At 35.3% G+C, this 12,308-nt stretch overlaps 1 protein-coding gene across 1 annotated transcript in view; it reads left to right on the top strand.

Moving 5' to 3' along the window:
• The window catches only part of DGKB (diacylglycerol kinase beta), a 328,399-nt gene that overhangs the window by 141,212 nt on the left and 174,879 nt on the right, over window positions 1-12,308 (top strand).

The following is a 12,308-nucleotide window of genomic DNA, read 5'->3' as shown; positions in this document are numbered from 1 at the left end:
TTGCTAGTGAAATGAATACATAGATGACTGACAGCAATTTGCATAAATTTGCTTCCTTGAATTTAAACCTGAATTATTTTTCAGGACCTTCTACCTTCCCATTTATAAAGAAGGTATTTGTGTTGTTTTCAATGGTTTATGAACAGCTATAATACTGAATTTATATTGTCATTTTGAAGGTCCTATAAAAATATAAAGGAAGAACTAATCACTTAATAAGAACTCTTAAGTAACGTTTTCCATTAGTATTCAGATCGTCAAAACTGTTTAAAGGAACAGTTGCATTCTTTATTTCTTCAGGGCAGTTTTAAATAATAAAACAGTAATACAAAAAAGAAAGCTCTACATGTATCTTCTTGGTCCTGCCTTGTAGGGAAGTGACACTCACTTCAAATTCACAGTTTGAATGAATTGTAAGGGGTTTAAGGAGCTCTTCATGTCTGAGAAATTGCATCTCTGATTTGTGTTTTTCTGTGATTTTCTGTCTATGCTTCTTAATATTAGCAGAATTTCTTTATTCATATTTGATTTGTGATTTGTTGTTATTTCAAATACTCTTCTGAAGAACCATTACTTCACATCTCATGTGGGTTTTTCTAGGTGATTCTTCCTGCCTACATGCAGAAACCTGCATTTAATTGAATTACATTCTCTTTTAATTTTTTACTGTTTCTCCAAGGCACTGTGAAAACTAATGGTGACCTATAACATATTGCACATTGCCTTATAATTTCTTGCCAAATAATAAGCACAGTCTCTAATCTAAAATGAATAGAACTTGCTGTATGAACTTTGTAACAGTATGGGAGAAATTGTACTTAATAACAATCTAAATATATGTTTAGAAAGGACGAGAAAGTAAAACTGAATAAAATTGTGCTTGACATGAAGCTCTTGATATTTTAGGACCATAATTCAGGTTGGAAGGGATTGCAGGAAGTCATTAGTTCTAAACAGGGTCAGCTATGAGAGCAGATCACATTGCTCAGGGCATTATCCACTTAGATTTTAAAAGCCCCCAAGGAATGCACAACTTCTTTGGGCAACCCATTGTGGTGCTTGACTGTCTTACGATGAAAGTGTTTTTTATACATCCTGTCTGAATCTCTCATGTCAACATAAATTATCTGTGTCCCATTCTCCTGTCATATGTGCCGCTGTGAACAGTCTGGCTTTGTCCTCTTGAGACCTCCTCACACGTACTTGCAGTCTGCTATTAGACCTCACTGGAGCTGCCCTCTTACCTGTGAATCACCTTATCTAGTCAGTCTTTTTTTTTTAAATCTCTCCAGCAATCAAGACCATAATATCCCAAGCTAGATACAAGAATACAGGGGTGTTCAAAAACACCCAGTGTTCAAAACCTTTTTGAGGTTTGGTTAGCGTGTTCAAGCCAAACAAGCCTTTTATTTCTATAGCAGTCTCAAAGCTCTGATATGTACCTAAGAACTGTTGTTGTATGTCTGAGTACAGAGAAAAAAGTAAGAAACAAGCTGAGATGTATGTGTAACAAACTGTGAATGAATATGGGTAATGTTCAACCTGATGGAAATACAAAGCACGGAAGGACCATAAAAAGTGGATGCCAGGCCGTGTGTCAGTTTCAAAGCAGGAGCTAGAAAATATCTAAGAGTGATGTAGAATAAGATAAAGATTTTTCAATTGCTCACATCCATCATTCTGTCAGGATGGCAAGATACCAGGAGAGAAGATCCATCTGCTTCCTAATAATACTGGAGTCACTGATACAAGCTAAAAATCCAAGAAAAACGTGCATTAAAGTAGTCAAGTCATATTTGCTTTAAAAATCAAAGATACCACCACCCTAAGGAAAGCCAAACCAAGAAACCTCTTCAAAAATATAGTAGGGTCATCTGGAAACGAAAGCTTGTCTTGGAAAGACACAGATTTGGGGAGCTGGACAAACATAGCTGGTAGTTTTAGAGGACAAATGAGGAGTCATGACAGAGTCATGACAGAGACAAGAAACATCAGGCCAACTGTCTGACAGTGGGAAGTTACTGATGTACTTTAGAGAAAATAAAAGTTATTTTCCCCATAATCTACTGAAACAGCTTTAATAGTCATACATTCATGCACTAGGGTGATGTTATTCCAGTGATCATGACAGAGTTCAGAAATGTCAGTATTGTTTTGTTATCCCAGACTATATGCTTGGGCTTGGAGTACATTTCTGCAGTTGCTGCAGTACTGGAATTTCAGTCTTGTCATTTGCTATTGTTACAATCAGAGGGTGTGTGTGTGTAGACAGAGTATTTCATTGGGTATATTTGTCATGATTAACCTTTTTCCTATGGATAAACTTCTGCTGCTTTCTTCAAGCACACATCTGTTTACCATTAATGGTGGCTCAACATGTATATGTGGACAGGTGCTTCAGATAAGCCTGTGTTTGTAACACTCCTGTTTATTTTGTCCTAGTTATTTTTTTTGTATCTGTATCTCAAATCCGTAAAAAACAAACTAACAAAAAAGAACCCCCAAAACCAAAACACTTCTCTAATCTAATGCTGTCTTAGAACAGGGAAGTATTTTCATAAAATCAGTGATAATTCTTCAGTTCAGTGCTCAAAATTATCCCCACAAAAAAAGCCTCAAAACAACATGCAAGCAAACAAAATAATCCTCAGACTAAATCGCCATATACTCATGACTCTATGCATTACTCAAAGAAGAAGAGGAAAAAGTGGATAATGATACCCTAAAAAATAAACCCTATCTTGGCAAACAATTGTTCTCAAGTCTGCTTTCAGATCATGTCTGGACTGAGCCATTTTCTTCAGTGTTGCAGTCAGAGTAAAGCATAAATGCTCATTGTTAATTGTGAAATGGATGGGTCTATATACTACTCACAATAAATGTGCTCAGTTCAAGTACACACGAAACCAGGTAAACATGGAAGATGGTGAAATAATCATGTGCTGATTTAGACCTGAGCAGCAGCCATGCAAAGTGACCAGCAGTGAGGCAAACTCTCACATAAAACCAAAACAGGAAAACAGCTTGAGAACATTGTTACTTTGAGAAAGACTTCCAGTGCGCTGTTAGGAAACTCCATAATGGCATGGCCAGAAATTTTACATAGTGCTAAGGTGTGAAGAAAGTGTTCCTTTAAGCTTAGGGATAAACAGCTTAGTTGTCAAGCAATACTGTATTGTTGATACTAATAACAGAAAAGGGACTGACTGTCAAGGCTGTTTATCTTTTATTGGGAAGTTTTTTAAGAATGTCAAATGTATAGGGAAGTTGTATTGCTTATTTTTAGTGCTTCTCAAATGATTGTTTCAAAGTGAGACAAAATGGATATTTTGATAATTGAAGAAATGCCTCATTAAATGTTCCATTTTGATTAAACATTGGCTTCCACTAAATGCTTTGTTCAAAAGACCATGTGCAAGGGGGGAAAAGACATCTTACATACTTAGGGGTAGGAATGTGTGAGGGAGCACAATATCTTTGCTTTCTGTACTTTCTCTTCCAGGTAGATATTCAAGAGAAATTATGAAATCATGCAAAAACTATAAAGAAGTTATTTTGAAAAATATCTCACAATTTTATTTGATATCTCACAATTATTAATTCTTATTCCTAAAGATAGGTGAGTTTTTCAGAGGCTCCTCCTTGACTGGAGCAAGTAGCTGTAGGCCAAACCAAAGGCATAGTTGTAGTCACCTGAGAACCAGTATTGCTGGACCCTGATTTTTTACATTTTTACATAAACTACTTGAACATACTAAATAAAAATCAATTACTGGTCTCAGATAATGGCTTATCTCAAAAAAAGGTAACAATTTTTAAACCAAACAACTCATCTATTTCCCATTGACTTTCCTCTTATTTACTAATAGATCTTTTTATTGTTTTCCATTTTGTGGGTAATAATACTGGAAGAAATTATGAATAGATGTTAGGATGCGAGTCCTAAAGTAGGTTTTCCAGAAGCAAGCATAATTTTGAATTTACTGTTCTGCCACCAAATTAGCTTAGAGTTTAGACTTTATGGAGCCAATATTAGGTCAACATGAATGAGTACTGAAGATCTTTAACTCTAAACATTTTCTTTCCATTTAATTTTTTTTTACCTTTTAGATAAATCATAAATTCATCTGATGTTAATAAGAAATAAAATTTTATCAATACTGTTTAACTATCACTCGAAACTTTGTAAGCACATAGGGTATTGCAGAGCATATGCTGCTAAGCCCCTTGCAGTTCTGTAATTAGAGTGTTGGAGTATCATAAACTGAATTTACAAACATCTGCATTGTCTTTTAGTACAAGTTGATTTATAAAGAAGTATTGCTGAGCTGGATTTTAGGGAAAATTATACGAAAGTAAGTGTGGCACAGTGCAACCTTCCCTATGTTAAAACAGTGAATGCCATTCTGAAATGAAAGCAGTTCTCACTGGCATTTGGGCAGCATTCAAGGTATAAGAATAAACCAAATGATATGGTCCTTACTGGTATTTACAGAAGGCAGTTGTAAAGATTATATTAGTAATCACTGTATATCCTTGTGTTCAACTAGAAATGTTCTGTATGAATGACTGATTAGTTAACTATCTGGTTTTCATCTCTATTTTATTCCTCTTTGGCCAGATTCCATTAAAATTTTGAACTTTAGTTTTTGTCTAAGTTATATAGCTGTTACATATGTAAAGAACATACATATTCTCTCTGTTCACACTTAAGTGATTGCCTAGTGTTCTGGCTAGGAGGACTGTGAGGATTGCTGTCCCTTAGGAAAGCAGCCGAGTCCCTTAGAGGCTTACATTCTTTGTAGATCCAGAATTGCTTCTCCTTTGTTTCCACTCATCACCTGAATGTATGCTGTAGGATGAGCCTACTTGGGGTCTTTGCTATTGGTGCTCTTTTATCTACATACCCTAAAGAGTCATTGTCAGCGGAATCAAGTTCCTTAGGAAGATTAAAGCTACCGCTGATCTTATTCAGATTATTTAATTTGCACTAGGTACTTAGGATATGGAAAACATCTTATCTGTCTACTTACTGATACAGGATTTGAATAAGAATCTTCCATCCTCCCTTCAGCTGAAATTTTCAATACATGTGCAAACACATACACAGGAACATATTGGAGGGAAAAAAAATGCTCTAGGACACCAATTAAGACAGTAACCTGGAAGAGAACTGGGATATCCAGATTCCTGTTCCATCTGTTGTTTTTGTCCATTTGATTAACTTGAACATGGAAATTCAAAAACTTATATTACTCTGAGTGACTTCTTTTCTAAAATCAATAGGTAAAAGATTTTAATGCTAAAACAGAACTTACGGAAGTAGAACACCTCTATCTTTCACTCAGTCCTTACAACATGTGGCAATTGATTTCACTGCAATATGGTAATATTCTCACTTGGATGGTCTTCAACAAAAAAAAATTTTGCAAGTGTTTTTAGTTAAGGCAGTAAAGATAGCTGAATGTACCTGGAAATGTTCTGTAAGATCTTTGAGAAACAAGTCAGTATTATATGCTGGATTAATAAAAAAAACAGCAGTTATCACATAGAGGGGAAATTTCATTCATACTAGTAACTAATACCACAATCAGGATGTGTTCTCTGAAGAATTATTATCATAAAGTAGTAAAGGTCTACGACAAAGACAAGTGTACTTTTCTGACACCTCATATGTTACTATCCAAATGCACTATCAAATAGGTATTTGGGGGCTCATGATTTAATATTCTTCAACCTTAACCAGTCACTAAGAGCCTCTTATTCTGCCAGTAGGGAAAAATATGACTTCTTAATTCTCATAATCATAAATTTGAACTTGTTAGGAGTCTGCTTCCCCATCACCATACTTTAAGTCATCAACCTACACTTTCATTATACCTTTTTTTTTTTTTTTTTTTTTTTTTTTTTTTTTTTTTTTTTTTTTTTTTTTTTTTTTTTCTTTGCAAGACTGGAAAAAAGTAAGAAAAATCTTACATAGAAGCCATAGTTTTCGTTTTCTTGAGAAAGGACTTTCATTATCATCAACAGAAACTTTGACTACCAGAATTTTTAGTCTCAGATACCAGAGGCCTAGGTACAGGCCTAGATCCCATAATATTTTTTTTTTTTTTTGGTGCTATTTTATTATCTATGTTATTTTGCAGTATATTTATTACTACCAAAAAAAAAGGTATTTATTATTGTATATAATATTTACAGCTGTGAATGAATTTAAGTTTTATGCTGGTCACATATTTTGAAATTTTAAAGCCTCATATAGTGTTTTGCTGTTCATGGTGGTAAATAGGAATTTTTTTCAGGGTAGGAAAGTATCCTAAGGACATTTGCTGATTCAGTGCAGAATTTAAGTGCATGCACATCTTAACACTGATGCAAGGTGACATTTAAGTATGTGCTTAAACTTTCCTGATCTAATGAAGCAGTTAAATACTTGGGTAATTTTTTTAAGCATTTTTTGCTTTTTCACTAACATGACTGGACAAATGCACATGTTGAATTCTGGGCATTTGTTGCAAACTGATTAATTATTCAAGTGGGATTTTTAGGTGTACATAACTAAAAATGATGTTTAGGAGTTTGTTGAACTACTATGAACAGAAACACATGCCTAAGTGATTTTGTAAATCCTAATCATCAATTTGAACGTGCTAATGGAATGCTGTGATATATTGCATTATTTCTGTGGCAGGGAGGGAAGGAACACTTAATAGTAAACAGTATTATTGCTTTGTAATCCAAAACACTTTTTTTCTGCAAACGATTTAAGAAAATTAACAATTCATTAATGTGTGAATGCAAATGTAATATTAAAAGATCCATATTGATACTGCGCTTCTCATAGTCTCAGTCATGTAGCCAAATCTGTAAAAATGGTTGCTGTATCTGTGGGGAGAACTCTGCTCTCTTTCAGAAGGAGCATGTTCAGAACACTTTAATCCCAGATTTGAAATACCGTTATGTTGAGGAATCATTGATAGTTCAGTGTATCATCTTGTTTAATTTCCTTACATTGCTAATTTTTGCAAATTAGTTACTTTTACGGGTTTTGCTACTTGCACGTTTGAATCTTCTCTAGTCTTTTCAGCTTTATTGCTGAAATATTGAAATTTTTCTGCAGAAATTTCTGGATATACTATATGGCAAATATGATGATGTAGGGTTTTTTGTTGCAGGTGGTTATTTTTTTCATATGGCAGAAAGCCACAAGCATGTACTGCATGCCACAGAAAGCTGGATCTCTAGACTAATTCCTAAATAAGAAGCTACAGGAGGCTCTTTGCAGGTTCCCTCTCACTAATGTGCTGCAGTATTTCCCTGGACATGGAGAATGCAAATTCTTTAACTAAGATATACTTAGTCTTTGATTTGGTAATGTCTATACTACAACACTGCTGGTGATGTTTCCTGTTAGGTAGTTTCTTTCTGCCAGTTTGGATTTAGTTTACCTTCTCAAAACCTCTTCCTATCATATTATTCTGCCATTCATAATGTATATTGGGGCACCCTAGCATGAGAGCTGTGCTGTACTGCATGGGATGTCGAAGGTACTTTGTGTGGGGAACTAAAGTTTGGTTGCTTGCTCTGCTATGTAATGAATCTTACTGCTGCAAAAGAAAGATGATTTCCTGAGATACTGTTTCTTTTATTTCTTATAAGTGTAAATAAATTCAAAGAATTTAGATTGTTATTCCTGTTTGGTTGGTAATTTTTTTTATTTTTATGCTTAAGTGTAAATTTATTCCAGCATATGCTGTAACTGTCTGAAAATATTTATATATATGAAGTACGTTTATTAAGACTTGTGTGTGTGATTTCCCTTACTGCACGGTAAGAATACCTAGGTTTGTGCTGAATTCACTGTGGGTTTTGTCAGGTTCAATGAAAATACAGTTCTGTGGGCTATATTTAAAGTAGCAAGTAATTTTGCTCAGTAGGAGTGTAGTTTGGGAGTCTTAATTCAAACTGTATATAGTCTGTTCCCCTGCTTTGAACTGTCCTAAACAGGCTTGTCCTAAAGTGACCTAAATGACATGCACCAGCCTTCGCTTCAAAGAGAATCACAGGAAGTAGGAATGATTTGCTAAAAAATGTAATTGCTTCTCCACAGTTTGGCAATGAACCTGGAAAAGTCAAATAGGTGTACAGTGTGTCTAACTTTAACTTACCATCCTTCCCTTCTAGTTTCTGATGTAGATTTTTTATTCTGTCATCTTAGGTATTTGAGACTCATTTAACTTTTCATGATGTGGTGAGAACAAGGCTGAACACCTTGAAGTAAGAAAGGCTCCCTTCTTTTAGATTTATGCGTATCTGATGCATTTGCTAGTACTTACTACCCATTCCTGTTGTAAAATTATTCTTCTTGCATGGAATCAAAGGCTAGAAAGTGACTTGTTTCACTTAGTCAGTAAAAAACGGAGAAAAAACATAGGGGGAGTCTTTGGCAGTTACCTATATCCTTCTCTAATTATAAGGGATTTGTAAACTAGACCAATTTCTAGAATTAAGAAGATGTTAAATTTCATCTATATCTAATTTGGGAAAGCTAAGTATTAAATAAAATGCAGTGAGGCATAACCTTACTAAATATATACTATTAGTACAATACTTCCCATTTTTTGGGAAGAAATGCAGTAAAGTGAAACTTGCAGTCCTCTGGTGTTTTGCCATTGCATACCATAGCTAGCAGAGACCTTTGAGTCTCATTCAGGGATTTTGCTGGGGATTTTTTTGTTGCTTTTGTTGTTTTGGGGGTGTGGAGCATTTGTTTTCATAAAGGAAGGGTTTACAGAGCAGCCTCGTCAACAGCTGTGGTTACAAATGACATTTATAAATGAGAGTATATACCTAAAGACATAATTAATCTGCAGTGAGCTTAGAACAGCTCCTTAGCTAAATGCAACTAAATCAGCTACAGAGTGTGTAATTAACTTACAACTATATTAGTCCTACTACAATATTATTCATTATATATGTAAGTTATTATTTTCTCCATATGAAATTTGTAATATACTAAGTAATGATTAAGACTTCATTATAGTATTTTGTTCATATTATCATAATATAATTGTGATGTATGTTTATTGTGTTAATGCTGTTATTCCTACTTGTTCTTAAAAGAAATGGATGAGAAGAAAGAAATCCTGACAAGGATGTCAGGAAAATGCAATGTGAGATTTTTTTTCACACATACTAAGAGACATCTGTATTCAAATGACATTGAGATTTTAGTCCTTGTCTAGATTTTGTAATTCTGCATGTTAGTGATGACAGGAATGTATCAAGGAAAGGTAGAAACCAAAACTATGTTGAAGCCCGGAGCAAGGCAAATAAGCTTTAAAGTTGGTAATAAGATTAATTCAGAGCTTAAAGTAAGAAGAAGAATTGAAGAAATTGCTTGAATTAAAAAGGCAGGGATTTTTAAGACATATGAGGGTATCTATGGAAGTAAGTTGAACCTGGGAAAGGTTTATGAGATATGGAAACTCTACAGAGCATAAGGTGGGCTTGTATGTACACTGATACCTTCACCTGGCTAAGATGCAAGGCATATGTCTGTGTGTACGCATGTAGAAAGAACTATGTGAAAAATAGCTCAGATTTAAATTGTTATCATTCTGTTTTCATGTGAGAGTTAATCCTGATATATGTAAACAAGTTTATGTAAATTAGTTGCTTTACCGACTTCTCCCTGACAACATTATTTACCTTTTTTGCCATGCCATTAAAGATCCTGTCTCAGAACTTCACTTTCACAGGTCTGCCAGATCCCTACCAAGTCTTTTCAGACTGTGTGTGTGTAGCTGAGAGGGACCAAAGAAATTGTAACCATGCTGACTCAAGTGCCCGTTGAGGACATGAAGTTAAGTTATTTCTGAGAACACAGTATAAAACCCAGTCTATTACAGGTAACCAAGGTGGAAATCCATTTTGTAGGCATTTTAGATCAAGTTGAATTTATAGATATTTAATTCTATACATTTAAGAAATAAAATCTCAATTAATTATAAGAAATAAAATCTCAATCAATCTTTTATTGATTAGAAAATTAGGAGTATGGTGGCCATTGGAAATTTTTTCCTCTGTCGTATAATTCTGGTTGTTGTAGTTTAAAAGAACAGTCCACCTGTTGATCACGTGCAAAATTGCTGTTAGCACTAGGAAATCCATTTGAGATACTGATCCTTTGGGTGCATAATGAATAGGGTATGATACTATTTTGGTGTGTTTTATGTGCTCATAACTGTTGTGTTCTTAATGCTATGAGGTAGATCAGTCAAAAAAGAATAAGAAAGGCATTTTGGACACAGACAGAGGGTTAAAGAAAACAAATGATCAAACACAAACATCTTAGATTTAAGGTGGGCACCTCTACAGATTTAAAGGAGGAATTTGATGTGTGAATTGCATATTCAATAGGCACAGAGAATTGTTACTTTTTCATCTACCCTACAATCATATGGTATATAACTGCAGTCAGTCTTGAGGCCAGATAGAGATTCTTCGTTAAAGATACTCAACAAATGCTGTTCAGGAAGCAGTTTACGGTTTGGGGAGACTTGCATAAATACATATATGAGAAGATCTCATGTCCCAAAATATGTTAAAATAGCTATAGTGTATCAGATATTTTAATTATTTGCACTATTGAATTTATGATATAGGTTATCCAGAGGGGAAATACATAAAAATCTGAGGCCTAGAGTTGTCTGCATTTAGCATTATTTACATATCTAGAGAGTTGATCGCTTAATTGATATTCCTGTGGTACAAAAATATTCTTTATATCTCCAGATCTGCATGTTTTCTATGTTTTAATGGCACAGTCCCAAAAGATGCATGATTTTACTAAACTGAAAGTGGGTGGATTTAGCCAAGAAACACTTAGTTTTGTGTTACCATCTGAACCAGGTAGAACTAGAAGCAAATTACTGAACATAAGTTATTTCATGTCCTTACTGGAACAATTTGTACTATAGAGCCTCTACAGACACAGCACACAAGGAGCTCTCGATTCACTATTTGTGATTTTACAGTTTCTTCACTTATACTGGAGCACTGAGGGTATAACACAGCATATTCTTTATTTCTGTGACAATCCCAAGACTACTTAAGCTTGTAAAATGCCAAAGACCAAGTCAAAATCGTTGCTCTTATGCTGTCATTTTATGTTATTGGTGATGTCACCAAGACTGAATGGACTGATGTGGCACTCAGGAGTAAGAGCTTTCCAGAGAATCCTCTTAAGCAGTCTCACCACAGGTGATGATTCCCACCCAGACCCCTGGAGGCACACGAATGCCACAGTGTGCTGTGGTACAGTGTGCACCCACTTGCAGCTGCACCTTATTTAGCACCACTACACCACATGCACACTCTTCAATAACTGTAGAGTAGACAGAGCACCATTCCAGGGCAGCTTGTGGTAACATCCTGGTAATGAGGTTTCTGTTTCTGGCCCGCAATCGCTGGTCAAATTCCAAACCCTACAAAACCCCCAAATCATAATAAACTTCCTCTCCTCACTTCTCAATCTAATGGGTGAGTGTGGATCTTTCATGTCCTCTAGTGACGCTCCTCAGCTGCTGAACTGTGTCAGGTGTTCACATATGCTGTCCTCGCTTTTTGCTCTAGATTTTCATGTTTCTCTTTTCACTGTGCTCTGTAACTCATGCTCTGCTTTACAACTCATGTTGCACCAGGGTAGGTTTAGACTGGATAGTAGGAAAAATTCCTTCTCTCTGTAAAGTGCACTTTACTCAGTCATTGGAACAGGGTGCCCAGGGAAGTGGTGGAATCATCATGCCTGGAAGTGTTAAAAAATGTGTAGTTGTGACACTTTTATGGACATGATTTAGGAGTGAATATGGCAGTGGATTGGACTTGATGATCTTAGGGGCCTTTTCCAACTTAGATGATTCTGTGATACCACAGAAGCATCAGAATTAGCACCAGTCACTTCAGAGCTGCTCAAGGTATTAGCCATTCACAGTTTCTGTCTAGAGTTGTTACCTTAAAAATTCTTTGCTGTGTTTATCCCATATTTTAAAAAATAATTAATCTATATTACATGATATTGCGTTATTTCTTTCTTGGAAGTATCATTGCATTCAAACAGATCAGGTAATCCAGAATGTTAAAGGAAATAAATGGCTCAAGTCTTGGTATTATCTGGAGAAGCAGATGTAAATTGGGATTTTCTGGACTTTTATGCAGCTAGTACTTAGGAATAGCAAGATGTACAGATTACATGAATCCGGCCTTGCTGCTCTTGGCCAAATGGAGGAGAAAACCCCCCAGACTCC

The sequence above is a fragment of the Sylvia atricapilla genome, chromosome 1 (genome assembly GCF_009819655.1).
Source record: "Sylvia atricapilla isolate bSylAtr1 chromosome 1, bSylAtr1.pri, whole genome shotgun sequence".
Taxonomy (NCBI): Eukaryota; Metazoa; Chordata; class Aves; order Passeriformes; family Sylviidae; genus Sylvia; species Sylvia atricapilla.
Note: the sequence above shows the minus strand (reverse complement) of the source record. Positions and strands in the feature narration are given on the sequence as shown.